The following is a 26,156-nucleotide window of genomic DNA, read 5'->3' as shown; positions in this document are numbered from 1 at the left end:
GACCTTTTGCTCCTTGTGCTGTTTCTTGCTGTGTTGCTATCCAACACCTACATAGCATCACATACCACCATTCCCTGGTTTCCTGCTGTCCAAAAACTTTCCTCCACCCAGTTGTCCCTGAGAAAAAAACGCTAAATCATCTGTAACTTTCTGCCCTTCCACAAGGTTTCTTTCCAAAATATTCCAGAAAAAATGCCCTCTATTTTTTTCGCCCCACACTTCCTCCACATAGAGTCATGACTTCCCCTCCCACAGTGAATACAAATTGACTGTTAGGCCAGATTCTGGACAAGAACCAAGCACGTGAGGATTAGTCTTCCAAGAAGGAAACCTAGAACCACTGTATTATTCAATGTGGAAAGAAAAGGACACAAGACCACTTTTGTGAGCTGTGGAAAATGTGATTTTAAAAAGAGTTAGACAAAGAGACAGGCAATTGGGGATAGGAAGAAAGTGGCTGCATCACAGTTTGGTGTCTCTCTTTGCCTCTTCCTCCCTGCTCTCTGTACCCTCCTTTCTCTCTGTCACACCAAGACAATCTGGGGACCTGGCTGGAATCTGACACAATTTCATCCCACCCTGGGAGCTGCAATGCTGACACTACAAACCACCTCTCTTTACCCAGAAATCTCCATTGACTCCCCACTTCTGTGACAGCTCTGGTTACTGCAACACTTTACCAGGGAAAATAAGCAGCACCCTGAGCTGGGGAGATCATCTGGCTGACAGCTCCCCACAGAGCAGGAGACAAATCTGTTCAGTCCTAAGACTGCAACATGGCAGGACAAGACAGAGTGAAACACAAAATTAATAGCACCAATATTGCCATTATCACATTAGCACAGGCTCCAAATCCTTTTGAATTCAGCTTTCCAAAACAAGCCATATAAAATCAGGGAATATACTTCCCCTATCAAATTGTGCTCTTCTCTCAAGAAAAATGTAATTTTTTCTTTCAAAGAAGTGAAAAAGAAATTCCATTGGAAGTAAGAATTTCTGTTTTAATAATTAAATTTATGTCAATCTAATTTTATTCATCAAGAACAGAGAGACTTTAAGAGTGCCCTGAATTTCCAATATTCAGGTGGCCACTGATGCTCAAATTAGCTCTGTTTCACAGCTGTTATTAGTAGTGCTTTGTGCCTGCTTCACAACTAACAAAACAGTTTTATATTAACACAGGGACCTAAATAGATTTGTCCATTAAATGCTAGTACATTAGACCCAAGGTGTCCCTTACAAGTATCCCAGTGGAATTTTCTAAACAATCTTGGCTAGAGCAACCTTGGGAGGCAAGTTTACTGAGAAACATCACTATTAATAATAACCCTTCCAGGGCTGAATCCAGGGTCTAACACAGAGCTCTTATGGAAGTGTGACTAAAGCTACACCATCCTAGAGGGAAGAGGGTAAAATAAATTGGAAGTAGATAAGGAAAAATAAAATCTCAGCAGAGAATGATGTGATCAAATATTTAGATTCAAAATCCATTACATTACACAGAATGTTCTTTCCCTCCCCCTGTCCCTGCATTGACAATGATATTGCAAAGGCAACCAAACTATATTCCTGACAGATCTAAATAAGATTTTTATCTCTAGAGGGGAAGAGACTTGTTAATTTTTTGGTGGGTTGGGCAAAGCAATGAGACTCATATTGTTGTAATTATTAATTTCTTCAGCAAAGTGCTAAATCTCCAGGTACTTTACATATTGGCTACATTTTTTTTTTTTTTTTTTTTTTTTTTTTTTTTTTTTTTTTTTTTTTTTTATTTCCAGCAAAGCTATTAATTTAATACCATCTTCGCAAAGGAAAGAAATCTGAATGGAATTAAGGATGCATGATCACAGCTAGAAAAATGAGCAAGACAGGAAGAGGGACAGAGAAAAAATTAAAGCTCTGATAGTTTAGTCTGTTCAAGAACACTGGTGGAGAAGTGTTCTCTAGAATGTTAATTTGTCCATATTCAGGTAGATTTTCTGTCTTTATCAAAGCCATTTTTTGAACTTTGATTGTGCCAATAAATAGATATTGGCTGTATCAGACCAAAAATATTCTCTAGAAAGGGATATTCTTACATGATGCTATTTATCTAGAAATATCATGCAAACACACCCGATCTGAATACAAATATGCATGCATATAATTTGCGCCTGCAATTCTTTCTTGGAAGGCTTTGATTCCTGCTAAGCCACACCTGGATCAAGAACTCTGTGACTGCAGATCAGCCAGAGAAATGGTTTGGATTGAGAAAGGAAAGCTGGACAGAGCATCACTGGAAGGAAGTCACCATCACCACCTTTCCCTACACTGCACCCCAGGGAACAAGGCTGATCCAGGCCCCTTTTCCTTGGCTGTGATCTGCTCTGACCCTTTATGGAAGGATTAGAGCCAGTTTGGGAGGCCTGCTGGACAAGGGGATCACACTTCAACAATGCCTGTACCCCACCATTTGCTGGATATGTGTAGGAGAAGGAAAATCAGGGAGAAAAATCCAGACTCACTTAATTGAAAGCAATTGCCAGGCTAGACAGGCTAAATGTATCACATTAGGTGGTGCACTGACAGCAGTTTGACACTTCTGATAAATGTCTGAGAAAATCTTTAAGTCCCAATTAAAGGATTTGCTCAGCCCAAATTTTTTTGTTGGTTTTTTGGGGATTTTTTTTTTGTTTTTTTTTTTTTTGTTTTTTTTTTTGTTTTAGTTTATTGAAAATACCAAGTTGATTGTGCTGGGGGACAAGCCAAAAGGTTTTGCTTTTAATCTTTTATTTTCCTGTTTCCTTTCTTCTTTTTGCTTGCTCAGTGGTATTCATAAAGCATTACCACCTAGGGACAGGTTGCAAGGGGTTCAAATGTGATGATAGTTTCCATATCACTACCTGAGACTAGGAGAGGCCAAGGGGGAACGTGCTTCCTACTGAGCTTAATATTTTCAAGGAACAATGCCTGTTACAAACCCACAGTGCCGCTGGGCCCCAAATTCTCCTTTTATTAAGAATCAGTCAATGCAGCTCCACCTTGGGAAAATTCAGTCTCCAAGCCTCAGCCATGAGTCTTTCTCAGAAAAGGGGGTTCTTGCCATGCCTTTCTGGTTCCCTCCTTTGGCCTCACTGCAGCAGACCAGGATGTTAATTGGAAAAGCAAGGCTAATTAAAACCAGAGAGGCAAACGAAACTGTGGGGGGAGCAAAGGGAGGAGAGGGAAAAAAAAGTTAAATTCGAGCACATAATAAAGAACATTTCTGCCCTGCTGCTCCTAGGAGGGATCTCGTAACAGTGGTGCAACAGCCCAGAGGCTACAAGGAAAAAAATTAAGCTACTGTGTATAACAATGAAAACATTAAACCCTTTGTGTACCATCAAAATGGAAACCAAGAAATAAAGTTAAGATGCTAAACATGTGTTTGAAGAGCACTGAAGCATGCGGCATGTATTTGACTTCCACCTTCTGGGGAGTGCAGGGAGGCATGACTGAGATCTATTAAATCCAATGATGGCCAAATGCTCCGCAGGTACATTTGGCTCCAGTCAGGGCACAAACCCTGAAGATCAGATACACAGATTTTAGAGAGTGGTGCCACCAGGCAAACAGGCTGCCTCACTGGAGAGGGATATCCATCATCTCTTGGGAGAAGGTGTCACCACCTTTTCTCACTGAGGATGCTTAGGGATGCTGCAAATGCTCATCTTGTGACCCTACACTTGCCTCTCTCACTCTGGGGCCAGCCTGGGACCCACCCCCCATGGCAGGGAGGAGCTTTGCATGCAGGGCAGTTCATAAGAAACCTCTCCTCACAAATGTGACATCCCACCCCCTCAGAGCTGCCGGGACACTGGTGGACAAAACAGTTTGCTGATGGAAAGTCGAATCAGCAAGGCCTAGAAAAGGTAAGTAACAGGATTTAAAAGATCAGAGATGCTTTTTTTTCTCCTCTCCAATTAAAGACCTTATTTATGCTTAATGTCTCCAAGAATGATAAGACCAAACTAAATCTCAGGTCATGCAGAAACTTTTCTCTTTTGTCTGGCAAGTCAAAGGGGTTGCAGAAGGAAATGAGAGGGCCAAGACTGACATCTTCATTTCCCTCCTTGCACATCCCCTCCTCCCTTTCCTTCAGGAAAGTTTCACATCTTTTACAGAGTCCCCAGGTGCCCTCAGAGCTGTTAACCCCTTTGCTGGCTCCACAGAGAGCCTGTTTTCTGCAGGTCATTGGATGCTCCCCATCCCAACCTGCACACATGAAGGAAAAGCTTGTGGTAGCAAATATGGACAAGGTCATATTCCTGACCATTTTTTTTTCTGCAACCCAGAGGTGACTGCCTCCTTCAGAAATACAACTTGAGACTCATTTTAAGGCCATTCAGACACAAGGAAAGTTAAACTTTCTCAAGTAAATCAAAAGCCTGTAAAAATATAATCAAGTTTCTCAATAAAGAGGTAGGAAATACTGATTTTCCCCTAAAAGACTACTTTAATTTTATCTGAGAAAGAGACCTGAATATTTGAAACACAAACAAAATACCAAAAGGAAAACACAGGGTACAATTCCTGTTGTTTTTTTTTTTTTTCTTTTACTCTCAAGCTCACTTTTGTTATTAGCTTAAAAATTTACCTCATTAATTGGTTCTAAAGAGCAACACCATTCACATGACATTTAGCTACTGGGAGCAAGAAAAAAAAAGACGAAAGATAAAACAATACATATTGAGAGACTGAACACTACTTTGCATCACAAGAGGCTTTGTGGTGGGAGGGTACAATAACTTGAAGCATTTCTGTCCCCACACAGGGAAGTTGCCCTTCCCCAACCTGCTTCATCAGCTTACAAAGAGTTCCTGTTTCTAAGCGATTTTGACCTCCCTCTCTTTGTTTCTTCACCAGGATCACAATAAGTGTGATAGGACCTTAAGGACAAAGAGAGGAAAATAAATAAAAGAAGGCAAGGACAATTGCAGAGCGGCCAGTGTTAATGTCACCATATAAAGGGTCTGTCAGCATTTCCATTAGAAACTCCTATTTTCAAAGGTTTATAACTTGGCCATAAAAATTCACTCTGAGCAGCAGCTGGAAACTTGGCAAACAAAATCTCACTCCGCTTCAATTGATTTTTCTTTTTCTTTCTTTCCCCCTGTTCCCCATCCACCTTCATCCTCTATCTCCTCCACTCCCCCCTTCTTTTACCCTCCTCCTAGACAGTAACTTTGAGTTGATTTAACCAAAGGATGCAAGAACAGGCATCCTGTTACACACTGTCAGATGCACTAACACTACTCATTTTTTGCCTTTTCTGGTCCCTGCTTTCTTTGTAAGTCCTGCAATCATTTGGGGCTTTTGCTTTGCTTCCATTTTTTTTTTTTTTTTTTTTTTAATAAAGCATTCTCCAAAATTTTCAAGACAGATCTCTACTTTGGGCTGACTGCAAGTACTGTGTATCAATATATCAAACCCCCCCCAAAACTTCTTTGAAGATAATTAATTAAGAAGCTCATCAGGAAAGTGGGTGTTGCAGTCAGTCCTTTGTGGAATGTGAAGTCTGGTCAGAAATGTCAGGATAGCTCAGCTAGGAATAGGAAATGCTGCGTCTCCTGGTTCGTGCTGGTTTTGACCCACCAAATCCCTTCTCCTGTCATACAAAGGGCTCATCTACATGGGATGTTTAAGTGAATATGACAGCAGCCATCTTGGCTGACACTTGAGAGCAAACTGGAGACTCTAAGCATGATGCTGTGCAACTTGAATTAAATTGCCAAGGCGGACGGACCAGGCACGGAGAGGGGATGCATAACATATGCTGAACAGCAGGAAGGCAGCTCTGTAGGTGTAAGGAGTGACTTGAATTAAATGCAGTTTGCCCTGGTACAACTCACTCCCCCAACAGCAGCTCTGAGTGTTCACAGATGAAGAGAGTGAGAGGAAGGAGGAAAGGGAAATAGGGGCATTGCTGTGGTTGGATGGGGAGATTTCAAAAGAAGTCCCAGCAATGTTTTAATGTGATGCCAAGGAAACAAACATTGTGAAAGAAGAGCAAGGAGACTGAAAAGTGAGGCATAAAAGGCTGAGAGTTCAGGCTCAGAAACATCCCTGTGTTTGAGATGCTCCTCTGAAATGCCTGAGTCAGCAAAAGGGAGGACATGATGGGGAGGCACTGGCCACTGTCACGGGATTTTCCATCCCAGTTTTTATTGGCAGCAGCAAAAACTCATAAACAAAATCAAAAACATACAACAGATTAAATAGGAGGAAAAAAGGACAAAATATCGATGGTCTGGATTCTGGGACATGTAATGTCTGTGTGTGTGTATGGGGGTGGGGGACTCTATTCATGCCTGTACACCTGGTGTTGAAGTGTTTTCTTTTCCACCATGTGTCACAATATAATTCAAGGTGGACAAAGTAAGATGACAAGACCAAAATACCCACAGTATGATTTATGGATCACCTGAAATATTCAGTGCACTCTTTCTATTTTTGCATTAATCTAAGAAATATAAACAATTATATTAGAAGCCCATAAAGAAATTACATCAGTGCGGAAATAGCCTCTTTATACCATGATCTCATTTTTCAGACTCTGCACAAAGAATTATCCTTACACTGAGGCATATCCCTCTGCTTTGTTTTGCACATACTAAACTGCCTAAGAAAAAAAATTTAGGGCAATGTCTCTGTCTTCCTTGAAGTATTTTATATTTCTGTGTCAGTTAAACATGAGAAGTGAGTTTAAATGTTAACAGTTCAAAACTGAATCCAAGCTCTGTCAAAATTAATGTTCAGGGTGTTTTATCTAAATTCCATACAATCATGTTTTGTCAATGTCCTAAGATATCAACCTACTTGCTCAGTGGCTTAGAATTTATCCAGTAGAACATATGAGCTCATCTAATTCAAATTTGTGTGCCTTGAATACCCCACACACAACTGAGATAACAATACTTATCTATGCTTAGGGGAAAATGCTGCAAAAATTGGTACCTTAAAAAAATTTTAAAAGTCAGCTTCAAATTAAATGAGAAGAAAAATTTCATTAAAAATCATATGCTTATATTTCTGCCAGAGTACGTAAACTCAGAAAATGCTTGATTTTCCTTATTAGAGTAGTGGTGTCCCCTAGCAGCAAAAGAAATGTCGGAAGAGAATTGGGGTTGCAAGAAAGCTCAGTGAGAAAGGAAGGAACACAGTAATTAGGAGAAGGACTTAGGGAAACAGTTACATCATCCCATGGAGTAAGAGATCAAGTGGAAAGGAGAGAAACCAGGAGAGGCTTTGTTTTTGATGTTTTTAATTGATGCAATGCATGGCTGATGCCTGAAGATTTGCTACCAGTTTTGTTATTCTAATTAGCAAAGTGTACAGACAGGCAAACCAACATCAAAACCCTGATCCATCGCAGCAGACCTCAGGCAGCTTCGGCAGCAACTGAGGAGATGCGTAAAGCACCGTGACACCAAACACCTACACACTGAAAGAAAAGGGATTTATGGGCTACACATACAAGGCTGGCAGGGAGACTGTGCCTGTCCCTTACTGTGGGATGCAGGCACCTCTGGTGAGCTGCAGCTTCAGTACTAGCAAAGCAAGACTTAGCAAAATCACACCTCTGCTGGCTTAATCCTGCACTTGATGGGGAAGAGGGGTTTGTTTTTTTATTTCCTTTTTTTTTTTTTTTTTTTTTTTTTTTTTTGACAGAGGTTCATGAATATATTTGATATGTAGATGTAGTTTTATATCAGTTAGGGTAGGCTGAGTAAAGTTAGTGGATAAGAGAGGCTAAGGAGGTGTATGGTTAGGGATTAGAGTGTGGTGATAAATGGTAATATGCTTTTGTAATTAAAGCAAATCTTACTTTTAAAAGGACTGGAGTCTGTTTGACTGGTAGATAGGGGTTTGGGTCTATTTACAGTCCAAAGGCACATTTAAACTGCTGAATCTCCCAGTTCCAAGTAGATCCTTTGACTGTGTGATAAGCGTGCTTTTCATTTTCTTACAGACTCCTCCTTATTCAGGGCACATCCTGGTTTCTGAAGGAATGAGTTTTTTCTTTGTGATTGCTATCCAGAAGCTGAGCTTGGAAAATGTGACCTAGTTCTGTAAATATTTGACCTCTCTATCCCTTGCACATCCCATCCTCACCTTCCTCCACTTCTCCATACAAACTGCCAGCGAAACACTTTCCTCATGGTGTCACCTCTCATGGGGTGAGAAAAGGGCAGCACAAAGCCAAAAATGGCACACAAAAAGTAGTGGTGCTGATGTTTTCCTCTGAGGGCATTCACTTTGTGCTTCACAAAATGGCTACCCAGCTATAAAATATCAGTGGGGGATTTAAGTATATCATAAATATATATATAGATATATAAAGAGAAAATAATCTTGGATATAACTGGGTATATCACAGTCCCAAGAAAATGACTTGAGGCATTGCAGCTATGTAGGAAGCTAATCTTAGTATCATATTATCCCAATTACCAGTTTATTATTTCTTCCGCTTCCATTCAGAGATGGATTTTCCAGTCTGATAAAGCATATGCCAACTTGAAATTAAGAACTGGAGCTTTTCACATGTAAGAATTGGACCTGAAAATCATTCTTTGACATCTTGAGTTTGGAATTATTTCAGCAAAAATTAACAGTTTTCATAATCAGTTTTTCTTTGGTTTGGTGGTTTTTTTTGGTGGGGGGGAAGGGACTGGGTGCAGGTGGAGGGAGAATATGTTTTGATCATTCACAGAATTCTTCAAATCAAAACCCACACAAAATCCTCTAACAAAAAGATCCATACTCTGCAAAGGTCTCCTACTCCCTTTCACCCCAATCTTCCCACCATTCCAACTTTTTTCCCCTTTTAAATGCCTCCATGAAATTCCATTTATTTTGTATGAAACCTTCATCTCACCCTTTTCTCTGAACAGCACTTCCCTCACATAAATACCACAAAATGCTGAATGTATCTTTTTCTCTGAGGAATCATTCAGACCACACTAAAGGTATATCATGTCATTCAAGCTGTTTTAATTTCTCTGGGTTCAGGCTAACTTGTAGCACACCACTCCCACTTTATTTTGCAGCTGTAACTAAACCCTTACCAGTGCCCAGTGCAAGATACCTGCACCTAGGATGTGGCCAATATTGTATCCAAGCCTGAGCCAAGTTACACATGCCTGTGGGCATATGCACACAATTGAAGCACATTCTCTAATGGATTTTTAAGCATCTTTTAATCAAAATACCCAACTTACTCTATGCAATCATCTCCTATAGGGAGAAAAAAAAAAGTGTCATGACACAATCACTGGAAAGAGGAGCACTATGACCAAGGAGACTAGAAGAGAGTGTAGGATTGAGACAAAGAATTTCAAGCAAAGTGATGCCAGATCACTTGCCTTTCTGCAGCCAGGCACTCAAGAACAGAGCTGCAAAGAGTTATCTGACCTCTGAGAACTGTGCCTTAGACACAGGACCTTATGGACATAATCACACACTTCTGGCTTCTCTGCCTGCAGCCTCCCTCTACTTTGTCCCCCAGGCAAAAAGCATTCAGGGACATAACCCTGTTCACTTACTCAGGGGAAATTCTGCATTCCCAAAATGCAGATTGCAATGAGATTCCTTCCCAAAACAGAAAGTTCACAGGATCCCTTGGCACCTATAATTTTTCACACACAAAGGGAAAGAGCAGGAGAACGCAGCTGTATTCACCAGCTCAGATTATTATAATTAAAAAAAAAAACAAAACAAAAAACCCAAAACAAAGCCAAAAGGCCAGCTAAACACACTCTGGACATCCACATTTGTATGGTTTATAGCAGGTGCAAACCTAGAGAACATTATAAAAAACAACAACAACAAAAAAATCTAGGCCTTAGAGGATATGTCCAGAGTTTACTGACTTTTGAATGCCATCATTGCCTTCATTACACTGCATTTACTTTGTGAACTGTCTTTCCCAAAAGCATTCCTTCATTTTTTACCTCCTCATCTTCCTTCTTTTTCCTATAAATGGTTAAGCCCTTGGCCATCAGATTCTACTGAAACTGGTGTAATGTCTGACAATTTATACAGATATTAGAAAATAAATTTATTAATTATGAAGTTCCCCATGCTTTACTGTATCCCTGTGGGCTCCATGAGGAGTTAAACTCCTCTGCTGGAAGGATGTGTATTTAAACTTGAGTGGGAATCTAATATATTCACAGCTTCAGACAAGTTATATGTGACATCTCACAAAACCTCACATGCTTTAAGAGCCACACTCACAGCAAACATGTTTATCTTCAGCACAACCAACTGAACTACTGTTTATTATGTGACAATTCTGTAACCCACTGTGACACAACAAAAGGTTTTCACATCCTCCAAGCAGGCCAAGTGCAGCCTATTGCACAGGCAGGGAAAGCTAGGGAGCTCAAGAGGTCTCATGGCTGACAGTGAACATTCCTGCTGTAGGTAGCTCTCAAAATGTTCTTGTCCCAGTTGGCTACCGAGGGACATCAGTCTGGCACCCTATTTTTGAGCAGGTCTGAGTATCCATTCCTACAGGTCCCATTCCCTCTCCTGTGTGAGCACTGCCTGCAGCAGCTCCTGAGCTCTGCTGTGCACTGCACAGGACCAGGCACAGCAGCACTGACTGTGCCCTGGGATGCAGGGGGTCCAACCCAGCCTGGAGACACGGCACTCCAAGGAGCAGAGTGCCAGGACCACCACAGCACACACCATCCTGAGTGCAGACACAGTGTACGTGAGAATGGCTTCCTGAAGGAAGAGTAACCTAAAGGTTAGTAGACTTATTTCAGAACTTGATGCATTTGTAAAACATATTTAGTGGAAACAGCTCCTATTTCCTCCTTAATAGCAACAAAAATTATAATCTCTATAACCAACCTGAAAAGATGCTGGAAACTCTAACCCTCATGCAAGGTTTCCTTTTTCTTGGCTATGAATGTTTATTTTCCCACACTTCATTAAAAATGTGTGTCTGTATGAGGAAAGGCAATGGAGAAGCTCTGGTTCTTCAGCATCCTTAAGAACAAAAAGATCTTCGCAAATCTTTTTTTTTTATTCAGCTCAGTTAATATGGAAGTACATAGGGGAAGCAATTTAGGTGTGAGTTTACATAGAGCTAGATGGATGCAAATATCCTCACAGTACACTTCCATGTAGATATATATTTATCTGTGTGTGTGTGTGTACATGTGTGTGTGTAAAATCTTCAAGACAGATAAAATGCACACAGCTGTTAGCAGCTGAAACGGGCCTTAATTACACTCAGGTTGTCATGGTAACATCTGACAAGCTTTGCCTTCCTGGATGGGAGCGTTTGCCCACTTGGAGTTTCAGCGTACCAAGAGAGGTTCTAAGGAAAATTAGAATAAATCACACAACTTTCCCTGCCCTTTGTGTCTTCCTGCCAAGGCAAGAGGACTAGGAAAGAATATTGCTCCACAGGCTTGACACATCAGAACAAAGTAAAAAGCAAAATGGTACAGGAATTTAAAGGATAATGGCACTTAAAATACTTGTTTTGCTGAGAAGTAGCATCCAGCTTAAGATTTCACAGCATTATCACCATTATTTTTTAACATTTGTAAGGCCTCATTAATGTCAATAAGTTTGGTACATGAAATCATCGGTGGTAACATCTGAGCTTTTGTTTCTTTTATTCAAGATGACTAATGGAGACAGATGTTACCCATTTCAACTATCATCTTGTATCAAACCAATTACACAGTCAGGAAGAGAGCTTAGGTCAGTTCTAACTACAAGTCCATACTCTACTTAAGGGCAGCTGGTTTAATATGTATTCATTGATGTCTCATTGTCTCAGCTCTTGCCTCTCTCCTTGTAGGAATCAAATAATTCTTTGTTTTCCCTTCAAATGCCTTACAAAAGTAATTATTCCTATGAATAGGATGTTCAATCAGCTTCTCCCTCTTCATCCTTTCCATGTCATAAAAACTTTTAAAAACCTAAAAAAAACACACAAAGCAAACAGGAGAAGGCCTACTTAAAACACCACACATCAAGGCTACTTTTAGCCATCTGGCCCACATGCACATTTTCCTGAATAGCTGGCAAAATAGCAGTCCTGTGATGCACAGCTTCCACAGAAAGCATCCATCTGGTGAGAGTGGTTCCAGCAAGTTAAGGAATCACAGAGTGGGAGTCAGTGATCTGAACTCCAAGTTTGAGTTATTCAACCTAGACTTCTTTTTATAGGCAATGCAGACCAACAGGCAAAGGTCAATGTGTCTCTGAAGGTTCCTGTCCCTTTCCTGGCTATAAAATGGGTCTAAGACAGCCCAATCTTGCATGGACAGTTGACTTTGAAATGCTGTAGATGGGGCAAGATGAATCCCCTCTAACAGCTCTGCAAAAGCAAAGACACAACAAGTGGCAGCTCTGCTTAAATCAAGCAGATGTGGCTCAACAGCTCTTGCACAAAGAGATGTTAGCAATGCAGAATTCATGTGTTTGTACAGCAGGCCTCCAAACACTGCTGTAATACATCTAAGAAAGAAGAACTGAAAATCCTAATGAAAGAAAATTTGCATACAAATGAAAGTTATTTTTGCACGCACTATTCCCCCACCTCCAGTTTCATTCTTTTCTCAGAACCTCAAGGATGCATAAGACACGAGGAATTACTGCTGGACAGAAACCCTGTTTCCATTTCCCACAAAGAGAAGAAACAGCAGAATTTCTCACAAAATGTGCTTGACTATCTCTAAGCACTGATGCGTTTAAGGAATAAGAAGAGGGGGACAAAAAGACTTATCTTTTTTTGTAACTTAAAAAGGTAGAAGAATAGCATTTCAAAGTGGAAAGTCAAAATGTTTCAGTTCAGAAAGCTGAAACAGAAATGAGAAAAGGGATAAACCCTCTGGGCCTCCCCCAGAATTTCAGAGGGCACAATGCTCTAAAAGGTTTTATTGCAAAATGGCATTTTTACACTAAAATCTATCTTTAAAGCCAAAAAAATATTTTAATAAAAAATTATTATTCTTTTTTTACGGAGCACTGAATATGTTATTTTGTCTCTGAAGGATTCTCACATATTAACTTAGAGCTTTTTGCATCATCCTTTCCTAGGAACCTATGTTTCTAACTTTCATTCCTCTCTCTCTCTCTCTCTCTCACTCTCCTCCTCCCCCACTTTAATTTTATTATTATTTTTTTCTTTCATTTCGTAAGCTCTTAGCTTTTTAATATGAGAGCCTTTTATTTCTATAAAACTGCAGCTGCTTTCATTTAGTTTTATGGATTTAATGTATTTAGAGGTTCCAAGAGAAGCTTGGAGCTGGCGGTATTATCCAGACATTTGCTGCTTAGTGCCTTTTCTAATGACAAGACTTATCTGATTCAGAACATTTCATATCTGTAGAAAAATTAATTCTCTCTCCCTTTGTCTTTAGGCCTCAAGATTTAATTTGTTCAGGGGATTCTTTCAAGCAATTTTTTTTTTCCTTTGCAGATACCCTGATGACTTACTTCCAGTGCTGAAGTTGTTCTTCGTGCTGGCATTTTATTCTGAAGCATTTGCAACTTGGCCCTTGTGTGCCTTCCCATCACCACAGCATCTGAGCTGCTCTCAGGATTTAATGTATATTGTCCTCCTGCTCTGTGAGGCAGAGGTTGCCAATCTCACCATTTTACACACATGGAAATGAAGCCCAGAGGGAACCAGAGCTTGTATCTGCAATGGACCCATATTGATTTCAATTTGAGTCACCCATCTCAAATACGCTTCTGAGTGAAACACAAGGTGGTTCAGTCTAGGCTGAACAGAATTTTTTCTGGAGGAGTGGAAGTGAGCTTGATATTAAGGCATGATATTAAGGTCACCATCCTTTCTATGGGCACCCCACACCAATCCATGGTATAATGTCCCTGGAAATGTTGTTTATGTCAAGCCAAAGAAACATATCAATCAGAGAAAGTCAGTCAATCAATGGTTGAAACTTTTTTGGACATCAGTCTTCTTATTGAGAAATACAGGATGGCAAATTGTGTCATTTAAGACAGCTCCAGAAACGGAACTAGCTACAGCTGTCCTGTACTGCTTGCAGGTGAACAGCATGTGAAGCAACCTATCAGCATTCAAAAACCCCATGATCTTTTTGTGGGCTGGACCATTAGACAAGCATATTCATTTAAGACTACTTTGTCTTCTCATCAGAGTAACCCAAGGACAGCAGCAGGATGCTAAGGCATGGACCAAGACTTTGCAATTACTGAAACACCAATTTAGTTATCACTTGCTATTACTCTGTCACCTCTGTTGCACAGGAGAAAACTGCACCTGTTCAGAAGCATGGTTATTATCCATATCTATTTTCTCTATTTCATCTTGCTGCTTTTTGTCCTCTGCAATAACTCCTGAGGACCTTTAGAAGGCCTCATACTAGCCTTCTTCTTCACCCCATCTATTAACCTGATCAGCAATGAAAAAGTTCATTGCAATATTCATACATCATTTTTAGGCTTTATTGTTAATATCCTTTAATACATTTATGGGGAATTTACACCTTACAGAAGCACCATTTCTAATCACTTAGGACAGTTCACTTTCTGAAACTCTTCCTGCATTTTTCTTGCAATATTAAGGACTAGACCACTGATCCCTAATGTACCATTTCCACATATTTATTTTTGTCTGTTTAAAAACAAATAAAACCAAGACACCATACGTATATTTGAACATTGTTGGTTTTGAAATCTAAGTCTGAAAATGTGTATATTAAAAATTGACAATTAAATCAGTTGTAATTAGATCTGAATTTAAATTTTTGAAATTGTGAAATAACTGCAAGAATAAGAAATAAGAAATGAACCTTAGGTCAGAAGACAAAGTTTCTCCAAAGTCACCAGAACTTTTAAGTTTGTCTTTCATGTACTTTTCATAAAAATAGGAACCCTGCAGAAATCTGAATTTGAGGTGACTGGGAATGGGACTAGGTCTAGAGATCAGAGCACAGAAAACAATTGCAACAGCAAAATAAAAGTCAGTGTTTTCCCCACCCCCATGAAGACTTCTAGAAAGTTAAAATTTAAAATATTGAGAACACAAGACTGACTGAGAAGGAAAGACATTCTCATGCTTTTGCTTCCATTTGTTCAAAGATCTGGGGGGAAAAACCAAACTCCCTATATGTCAAAAATCTGCCATTCCTATCCCTTTAAAAGCTCATGTTTATGAGGCATTTCACTAAAATGAAGAGAAAATTTTTTGCTGCTTTGCTAAAGAACAAAGCCACAAAAAATACCTTCATGTTTACATACCATAAGGCAGCCAAAGGGCACCCCTCAAACCCTACTAAATGCATTCCCATGCACCTACTTTCAAGAATTTTGATGGAAAAGCTCATAAAAAGCTTGTGTTTTATCAATTGATGGGGCAGGCTAGTTGTAACTGCATGTGGCACCATCCCTGAAACAGGAGAAAAGACAAGGGATAGTAGGTATGAGACTGTCTCCCTATTTCCCATCTGAGTCCCACAAGACTATTAAATATTAAATATGTGTGTTAGATGCCTCACTGACCACTGAAGAAAGATTGTGCTAGGCACTACACAGGAGCAGACAGCATCTTGAAGAGCTTACAACCCAAAAAGGTGAGACAGCAAATGGAGGTGACAGAAAAAAAAGTGACAGCAAACTGCTTTTCAAGGATCACTGCAAAAAGATCAAGCAAAAGATGAAGTGGAAGCGAAACCCAGCTTTTCAGCCCAAAGTTGAGTAAGGTGCATAGAGAGGGTGTAGGCCCTCCAGCACCTCTGCATACAGACACCTTCTCTGCACACACAAGTTTAGAGAGAACTTGTGGAGGGAAGGGCTTCTCCAAGGAGTCTGGAGAGATGGGCAGCAGAGGACACCTCAGGATCAGACACACAAGAGCCCACCCTGGAAACACACATCTCAAACTGAATCATGTCTCTTCAGGCCAGTGCTTCACAGTACCCATGCAGGGTTTAGAGGAGGGGGAGTTTGTTATCTCACGGAGGAGGCAACACAGCTAGGATGGGGCAGGGGGGTCACAGCAGTGGATGTTTGTACACATCACAGACCCCCAGCTCTCCTAGAAACTCATTCTCCCCGGTTTAATTCTCCCACAGAGACACAGACAGAGCTGAACTCCATACGCTCCATTTCATATCCCTTCCCTTATAAACCTTTATTAAGGCTTTATGTTACACAACTATCACCGATACAAAACATTTAGGCTTCCAGGAGACCGAGTGCATTAAAACTCCTTGCGTGGAATGGCAGGAACCAATTCCTCATTTTTACTGGCTGGGAACTGAACCTTAATAGGCCACAGAACACAAAACTCATAAACCATTGGAGTAAGGGGAGGAGGAGAGAGGGGGGAATAAGGAGGGAGGAAGGGGAGAAGTTTGTTGCTGAGGTTATTAAATTATAACAGAACAAAATATGTGAATCAGGCCACAGTGAGGAATTCTCCCCACCCATGGCAGAGTTAACCTTGCCACTGATGTCCAGCAGCTGGAGAGGACACAAATAAAGCAGGACCCTGCTCTTAACAAAATAAAGTGTTCCTTGGCACTGGAATAGCAGCAACCCGCATCTCCAGCTCTGGTGCTCCTCGGGAGAGTTTGGGGATTGCTGGCTCAGGCATGGGTTGCCTTTGCCTAGCAACCAGCACAAAGTCCGTCTGTCTGCCTGGTCTACAGTCGCTTCATCCTGCCTTCCCCCTGCTCCAAGCACACAGCAGGGTCTCCAAGCTCATTTGTCAGACTTCAGCTCCATCCACCTCTAAGCCCATCTAAAGAGCGTGTTCTCCTGTACCAGCTGCAGGTAGCAAGATGGTTTGGGCCTTTGTGTATTTCATCCCGTTCCCCTTCATCGTATTCTGCTGTGCCAGCCCCTCATTGTGAAGCTCTCAGAGGAGGGACTACCTGCTCTGAGGAGATGGCTAACCCAACAGACTTACCTAGGAGGAAGAATTAGGCAGTTCTCTAGCCACACATCTCTCTCTCTGCCTGGCTGTGATGTTAAAATACCTGTTTCTGCTGATGGGAACTGGGTGCAAGGATACCTTTAAAACAGGATGTTTTAAAACACAAAGCACAAAGCAAAAACAAACAAACAAACAAACAAACAAACAAACAAAAAAAACCATCTGGAAGCTAATTTCTAAGGGCTGCTTTCCCTAGCAAATATCAGGTTCTCTAAATGCAGACACAGTTCTGCAGATTGGAGAGGAAAAGTCAATTCTACAACTCAGAACACTTCCCAGATGAATTAAATTCTGCTACCATTTATTTTGCTGCAGAAAGCAAAATAAAAAAGCAGATCCTAACAGTCTAGGATCCTGCCCATGCTGTGTCACTGTGACCTGAACCACCTGAGCCAGGAATGGTTTGACTTCCTGGAATAGTGAGAAGTCACTTTACTCCCCTGCCCAAGAAGAGGAACTTTTTAGGAAATTAAACAGGCTGAAAAGTGCAAGACAGAACTGGTAAATGCAACTGTGCTCCCGTCAGAGTCAGAAGTGTCTGCTCTCCAAAAGTTGGAGCAAGTTAGTCCCTACATCAAGGTTTCTTCAAGTCAGAACAGAAGATAATCACCATTCTGGGCACAAGAGGCATATTTACTTAATGTGTTCTGACTTTAGAAATGGAAAATTATGAGATACATGGCAACAGTTACCTTCCAGAGCTTAAAGTTATCATAATGCCATTCTTCTAATTACAAATCAGACTCTTAATACCAAAGGCCAAACGGAGCCTGGTTCCAGAGGTAAGAGCAGTATCAGCTAAAATTTCTTTGGAAGCTGGCTGGTATCACATCACAGCCCACCACCAGGAATCTTCTCCCCTCTCCAATGGGCACCTCTTTTCTTGGGAAATCGCAGCCATGACCCAGTCTAAGCACAGGGCTACGAGATGCTGGATTCAGCCATGATAATTCTGGACCAGCATTGACAAGGCTGAGACAGATGGTTGGTTATTCTCACTCTTCTGGGTTGCTAGGGCAGCACCGAAGTTTCTCATTGAAAAGCTTTTCTCTAAAAAAAAAGGTGGAAGAGACAATAGTTTTTTTAAAATTTTTAATGATATCAAATTCAATTGAAACGAGCTACTTTGTCATCACGGCTTGTTATCGATTGCAAGCTGAACATTCTCGGCAAAACTGGGACAAGCAAGAGTAAATCTTACATAAAAAGCACAGTTCTATTGATCACAGCAGCCGCCACTGGCCCTCCACTGAAGCAACAACCAGCTACTTTAATAAAAATGTAATTCTCCAGTAGAGAGGAACCCATCTGCCTTCCAAACTACTCTGCATCATACACTTCCAAATGCTCTTGAGAGAGAAAGCAGACCAGTTCATCCCCCTGATAAAACACTATTACTATGCAGTGACACCATCACACTTGATTTAAATACATCTGGCATTTTCAGGTGTAATGCCTGAAGCAATAATACTAAAAAACCAGAACAACCCTAGTTACACCCTCAGGGAGTTGCACGTGTGAACTAAGTAACTTATAGAGTTCCTATTTCCATAGTATCAATCTCTTTACATTCTGAAATGTATTTATCCTCCTACTGCTCAGGGGAAGGAGACATCATCGCTGCTCCTATTGCTTTTCCAATGCTTTCTCAGATCTTAATTTCCTATGGCATGGGATTTGGAGACCTGAATCTTGGTGTGGGCTTGAGGCCTGGTCATGGTCATGCAGGAAGACAGTGCTGTGTCAGAAATCTGGCTTTGACACCAGTCACAGATTGGACCCCGGGCTCTGCTGGGAGCCATTTGGCCAAAATGACTGTGATAATTATGACAGGTGTCCCTGAGGTTGTATTGGGATTTCTATCTCCATTTATACCACTAGGAAACTGTATCTGGCCCCAAAGAGGCTGTTGTACATATTTCCCTTACCACCACCCACAGTGCCACATCAACATGCACTTTTAAGCTAGGCATGGGGAAAAGGAGGCCCAGAGCCCCCCGTTCTTTTACTGAGCCCCATGAGAAGTCCCTCCCCTCTGTCACAAGCTGGATCCTTGCACAATAAAGGACACGTAGCTCCTGTGTGGCCATGTGATTCTGGGGACTACAGGGCCTCTGCTCAGCAAGCTGAGGAGTTAATAGAAGCAAAACAAATCCCCCTTATTTGCCTCAGGGTTAAGGGTCAGTGTAAGTAAATCATTAATTAACAGGCTGGCACCTCAGTGCTATTGACAGGGTTTTGTGTACACAGTGGGACTGTGGCACCCCCTGCAATTAAGCAGGCAGTGAACTTTTCTCCTCCTGCTGCCTCCCACTCAGCTTGAGCAGGCTCACTCTCCCCTGTCCTCAGCAGAGGCTCCTCTTTATTCCTCCTCTCAGCACAGGTTACCAGCTGCCCCCCGTGCTTATGCTTTTTGCCTGCCCAGCCCAGCTGCCTTCAGAAACCAAGTCCCCTTATTTTGTTGTTTACCAACTTCATGCAACACCTGCTCCTTTAAAAAACCTCACTGGCTATGCATCCATCAACTTAGTCTTTTATTTCAGCCCCCTGCTCAGGTAAAGATGCACCTACAGACTCAAAAGGGCTTACAGGTACGTGGTGATAACTCTTCAGCCTCAAGACACTACATTGTCTCAGACGAAAAAAAAAAAAATTCTTCAGCTCTCAGCCCTAGATTTAAATAAAAATTTGGGATCCTAATACAGTACTAATAACGCCTGGATTTCTTTTTTTTTTTTTTCCCTACTAATCAAAACAGGTCTGTTGACAATGTGATTTCTGTACCAGATGGGAAATTGCCATATAGAGAGCAGTCATTTCAGAAACTCCAGTCACAGATCCTCTTAACAATCAGGCCTACAGTGTCAGAGGAGCTCCTAAGAAATTTGTTATACCATTTTCTTTGCAGGGGAGTCTGCTTTCTTTTGGTTGCTTTGGATTTCAGAAAGGTCTTGGCCTGCAGGCAGAAGGTCTGAGGTTGATAACAAAGACCAGCTGCCTCAGAGTTACATCATGCTGAGATCAACAGTGGCTTTGGAGCTGAGCTTAGAGTCCCAGGGAACTCCAGCTGGAAACCCAAGATCAAGGTTCATCATTCTCAAACCCAAAATTAAACATCCCATCGGTGTGACGTGAAGGGAAAGCCTGCAGTCTGCCAGTTCCCAAACTACAAATCAGAGGCTGCCCTGGCAGAAGCTTAATGTATGTTTATGTGGCTCATAATTAAAACCTGTTACAGATGCTCTGATCTACTCAAACTTTTGAAATAGAAGCATCTGAACAGACAACTTTCTCCACTCCTGAAGCATTGTATTAGTTCAATGTTGCCTTAAGATCTTTGGCACTATGTTTCATTTCACGTAGAAATGACATGGAAAACATAATTGTAACACAGTAGAGGCTGAGACCATCCCCCTCCCCAAACACCTACAAATTGCTGTCATATTAATCTGATTCCCACAATGGCTTGCCTCCCCCACTTTTTTTTTCTTTTTAATTTATGAAATTTTGTAAGTGCTTCATTATACCATTGAGAAACTACTTTGTGAACACAGTACAGTAAAGGTCCTGTGGTATAAAGTTGATTAGCTTCCCACAGCACTTTCTAGAGGCAGAACAAAAAAACAGAGTCTGCTTTTCTCTCTTTCAGCTTTTCTCTCTTTTGTAGCCACTGGAAGTTCTGATTAAAACTGGGAGAATGAAAAATAGGACATTTCCAGAAATTGTGCAAGAGCTTTGCTCAGATTTTGAGGTACCTTTAGCTATGACAGACTAGCATGTCCTCAAGAATTTAGATAACTCACAAGTTTGTCTCATTTCAAAGCTTGCATGCCAAGGTATTACTAAGTTTAAAGGTGCGTCCAAAGCAGTTGAGACAACTGGAAGTTCAAGTATGCTGACGGAAATAGCCTGTCCCAACCTAAGGCTCCCTGCCCTGCCCTTGTAACCTAAATTCTTTCTTCTTACACTTAGATGTAGTTACATAAAATGCTAATCTTCCTTGTATACTCTATCTACATGAAAAAAGTACATATACACTGGAAAAATTTCTCTGAACAGGAAAAATTTCTCTGTGCTAGAAAAATTTATCTGTACTTGTGGATCATGCATCCTAATATTTCTGGACACCAAGACAAAAGAATCGGCACTTTCCTCCTCTTTCTGAGTGCTCCAATGGTATATGCTGCCTTTGTCTTTCAGCATCCAGTTCAGAGCCCTTGCACTAGTTACATGCAAATGCCACCCTGTATGCTTCCCAAATCAAATGGATGTTAAAAGCAGAAAGCTTCTAGCAGCCAAATTAACAGCACATAATTAGTCTCATGCATAAACCACTTGAAAAGGTACAGGGCACTTGGTGTCAAGATTAGACAATTAACTTTGTCAGAGCACAGGAGAAGGCACTGAAACACTTACATTTGCACCAGTGTATAAAGTCTGCAATTCTCACTGGGACTTGTGTGAGTAAATACTCTAGGTCAAAACCTTGACAACCTTATTTAGATTTTGCTCACTTAGTGCAGGCTCTGCTCAAGTAAAGACCACATATAATCCAAGGAAAGACTTCAGTTTGGCTCTGTGTTTTGACAGCCTATAAAAGACTGTCTGGAGCATAAGCAGGATCAGCAAAAGTAAGACCTTCCTCATACACAACTCTGTCTGAAACCAGTTCTGTTTTACATGCTAGCCAAAACATGATTGTTCACTGCAGTACATTCTGCAGCGCCCCAGCCAGCCAAGATTCAAAAATTCCAAAATCAAGAAAGGGATTCAGCCAATTCCCTTTATGGTGAGATGTGGCATCAATAGAGTAATCCATCAACAATTCATATCCATGACCAAATGGGCTCTTTCCCTGGGGAGTGGCAGGCCCAGGGAGATTAGCACCTGTCTCTCTTCTGTTTATCACCAGCAGGTGCTTAACTAAGGCAAGATATCTGCTCTGCTATAGTGAACAAAGCGCCCAAAAGATAAGATGGATGTGCTGGGCCACTAAGCTAATGCTTGGTCAGGAAACAGAGCAAATGAGTCTGTTTATCAAAGGTGGCTTTGTGAGCTGATAGGAGGAACGTGGTAATTCATTAATATGGGGAGTATTCAGAGTCGATGAACAGTTACTAGGAGAAAGCTTTCTGCAGCACAAACAAAAGAAATCTACGGGTCCTGCAAAACCTGGGGACCTTGGTAACTGTACAACATAAGCAGCAGGCTGGCACAAGCTGGCTCTATTCAAGGTAATCCCTGGGCTGAAAGATTAGGGGATGCCAGGGCAGAGGCCTCTCTAGTCTGGAGGCTGTCTGGCCACATTCATGTGGTACCTTTGCTGACAAGCTTCCCCAGATGGCAGTGTTTGTAGCTTAGCTCCATCAGCTGGATACAGCAAATAGTAAATCAGCATTTGCAAGTAGAACGTCTAGGTTTCACGTGGCCATGTGAAAGCTAGAAGAAGATATGTCTAAGAGCATAAGGAATGAAAGAGGAAAAATATTCCCCTCCTTCCAATTTTGCTGAAATGTTATGTAGACATCCGTAGGAGAATGTTTCTTCTCTTTAAATTATTGAGCATATAAATACAGAACAGCACAAAGGTTGTACTCATTCCACCTGAAGCAGTAGTTTAGAACTGTGGTGCTGCTTCCTGTGCCACTGAAGTCTCCAAATCTTCAGGATTCAAAGACTTTGCAAAAATATTAACTCACAAACACTGAAAAATTTGCCTGATATGAGAATGGAAATGTCTGTCAGGAGGTCTTACCCAAAATGTTGATGTCTAATATTTTTGTAGAAAATGTATAATCCTTTCATGTAGTAAAAGAAGTAGGTACCATTTGTTCTTCCCAGTAAAGGAAAAAATAGTTCCTTATGAATTTGTTTAATGTAAATAAGCCCTCTATTTGTCTTTAATAAATTCATGCATTATTAGAAAATCCTTTTTACAAGAAGACCCACTGAGCTATATCATCTCATTTTAAAAGATTTCCTGTTGGTGGAAAACAAAGCAGCCACCTGCAAGGGCCTTGTGCTCAAAAGGATTTAAATAAACACACACAGATAATTAGATCAGTTAACCTTGCAAATTAAAACAAGCACATTGCATTATCTCCAGTTTATCCTAAAAGAAAATATGAAGTTGCCTCAGATAAATAGTTTAATAAAGACAGTGAAGAGCTTATAACAAGCTGCATAATGCTAAATCTTCTAAGCATGTGGGTTAATAGGATGAAAACCTACTTTCTGACTAGCTTCATTTGGGAGACCTGGCTACTGATTTGCCTGAGACCAGGGGATTAATTTGCCAACCATGCTGTCAGAGCAGTTTCACCTAATGTCACTTGGGCAGCCTTAGCCTTTGGGTCACTCTCCATTAAGGGAAAAGGAAAGATCGGATGGCTGGCCACACTCAACTGCTGCTCTGCAATGACTGTAAGAAGAAAACCAAACATTTTACCTTCATTAGGCTGAAGCTAAGGAAGATGAAATACGGCCATGATCACAAAGTGCTACCAGGGTTGTCCAGAAAAACTTTACTCCATTTAATGCACACTTCAAAGCTATGAAGCTTACTTGTCTCCTGTGAAGAGAGAACTAATATTTTAAGAGGAGAAATATCACTGCCTATTATCCAATTATTAGATGCAATTTTAGAGGAGAATTCTCTACCAGTATTAGAGCAGGTTTACTTACTGATTTGTAATGCCAGATGTCATCAAAACAGGATAAAGGGAACTTGTTGGTCAAATTACTTGAATCTGAGACACCATCCCAGTAAGAAATATACTGAAAGCAATATTATTCCAGAAAACATTTCAGTGCTTTCCAGGAGAATAACTTTTGTGTGCTAATTTTTCCATCATGTCTGCTCATTATATTCAGCATTTTCTTGTGTTTCAAACAAGAAAGGATGCAGTCACAATTTAGACAGTGAACTTGACTGCACTACAGATCCTGCACGCAGGTAGTTCCTCATCACAGGCCAGTTGCTCCTCGCTGCTGGAAGATGATAGGTGTTGATCTTGCAGTCAGGAGCTGCTGCTATTCTGGCAGTGCTGTCACTTCTGTGGATGGCATCTGTTTTCGTAAGCAAAACTGCTAACTTCTCAAAAATGTTTGGTGAATATCTGCTCTCAATGACAATTTTAAGGCTTTTCTGGTTTTGGTTTTATAAATATATATATATATATACAAATATATATATACACTTTATACACCTATATAAAGAGTTGCAGTGAATGCCATTCAAGCACCGGGGACAAAAAGGTCTGTTGGCTACAACAGTGCCAATTTTTTTTGCCTCAGTATTGACACCAAATCACGACTGTTGAAGATACAGAAACAAGACCCTCTGTGAGGGAAGTTTAGAGATCTAGAGAGGTATAAGGTGGTGCCCCAAACAAAATAAATTAAAAAGTTTAGAGTGAGCACTTGCTGCTGTATCACCTAATCTGATGTGCTGTGTCATGTGGGTCACAGAGGTTTTTTAAAGATATTGCAAGCCCTAGCAGAAATTGGTACCTACAGAAGTAGACTTTATAGAAGTAAACTGAGAACTGAATGGACATAGGGCTAAACTGATTTTTTTTTTTTCAGGGTACATTTAGATTGCACACCAAGCACAAGCCAGAATCTCAGTTTTTTCTTCAGCCTTGTTTCTGTACACATAATGAAATTTCTAAGTCAAGGCTTGATTACCCACTGCCCTTGGTTACCAAATCATTCTGGTTAGCCCAGAAAACAAGCCCAAATTTGCATCTGCTGCTCTGCAGACAAATCCCCTGGGCTAGCACAGGGGAAGGTCATGGCATTGGGAGTGCATCCCTTAATGCCACAGGCTGTACTATGCAGCCTGTAAATAAACCCTGTAAGTAAACACAAGGTTTGGGTAGCAAGGCTATCCCTTCTGCGCTTTGCACTTCTTAACTTAAACATTAAGAAGAAGAATAGAGAACAAAAGTAAAACCAAGAAAATCCAATGTCAAAATGAAAAACAACACCCAAAAAACCAAAGCAAAAACAAACAACAACAACCCCTCTCCGCAAAAAATAATAATAAAAAAAACCACTAACCAAAACAAATGAAAAAAAACACCAAAAAAACCAAATCAAACCAAACAAAAAAAGACAGAAAATAATCTGGCTGCTTCAATGCTACAGAACAGCTCTTCCCTCATCTATTTTACACCCCCGGCTTTCCGCTGCTGATCCAACACACTCGAGTTTCATTTCAGAAAGTGAAGCTGCTAAGCAGCTACCAAATGACCTTTGGCTCTTGGATGAGTATTTATGGCAGGCAACACATACATCAACAACAACAAAAAGTTTCCCCAGTAACGAAAATGTTTCTGCCAGCAATGAATCTTTTACAAGCTTGCAAGATGTATCAAGAGTCTAATAATCAGATTAAAATCACATCAAACTATGTTGGGAAGTCAAGGTGAAGGCCTTTGGATTGTTCTCATGAATAGCCTATCCAGACCTACCAGGTGATGATAAATTCAGGTTTTTGCTTGGTTGGTGTTTTTCAAATTTATTTTAAGGGCTTACAGTTTTTAAAAGCCAAGAGGTGGGAAAACAGTTGGTGTTTTAGCAGTTCTTGCCAGCGTCTGACAATAGTGAAATGGTTAAAGAAAAAAAAAGAAATTTCTCCTGTGCAGGCAGCAAGTGACTGGACAATAAATACATGATCTTTCTATGCACTTCACAAAAGAGTTCAGGAGCTTTGTCTTCCTTTTATGGGTGAAAGCACAAAACTTAGGCAAAATGATTGGCCCGATAAAATCTATATTTCTAATAGTTAACCTGGTAAGAAATTTGAAACCTCACCTCCCAGGCTGTGGCTGGCATTTCCTTCCAGGATTACTGGAAACCAAATTTGTGAATGTGTTTTCTGTTTCCACCTACTTGAGAACAAGAATGGTCAGCTTTATTTTGCCAAACACAAGAAGAAATTATGAAGTCCCAGTGCTTTATTTCCATCTCCCATGAAGTGCTTTCCTGAAAAGTCTGGCTTAAATATTTCCTTTCCATATACAGCATCCTCTGTATAAGTGCTTGAAATAAATTCTATGTCCACATTGCTCCCTGACTTTTCCTTCCCACTGAAGGCCACCTAGAAAATACAGCCAAGCGCTGACAAAAGAAACAATGTCATCTGTCAAGGTGAGCTATTAGGTGTGGGAAC

The 26,156-nt window shown here is 40.8% G+C and overlaps 1 protein-coding gene and 1 long non-coding RNA gene across 2 annotated transcripts in view; one reads left to right on the top strand and one right to left on the bottom strand.

Moving 5' to 3' along the window:
- CELF4 (CUGBP Elav-like family member 4) overlaps nucleotides 1-26,156 on the bottom strand; it is a 696,627-nt gene that overhangs the window by 559,135 nt on the left and 111,336 nt on the right. The gene's annotated exons all lie outside the window — the stretch shown is intronic.
- On the top strand, nucleotides 10,403-13,685 carry LOC128782126 (uncharacterized). The gene is made up of 3 exons (XR_008428656.1): nucleotides 10,403-10,517; nucleotides 10,646-10,774; nucleotides 13,472-13,685. It is a non-coding gene; the product is annotated as an uncharacterized LOC128782126 (long non-coding RNA).

Source organism: Vidua chalybeata, chromosome Z, assembly GCF_026979565.1.
Source record: "Vidua chalybeata isolate OUT-0048 chromosome Z, bVidCha1 merged haplotype, whole genome shotgun sequence".
Taxonomy (NCBI): Eukaryota; Metazoa; Chordata; class Aves; order Passeriformes; family Viduidae; genus Vidua; species Vidua chalybeata.
The sequence above is the reverse complement of the archived record's forward strand: the minus strand, read 5'-3'. Positions and strand labels throughout refer to the sequence as shown.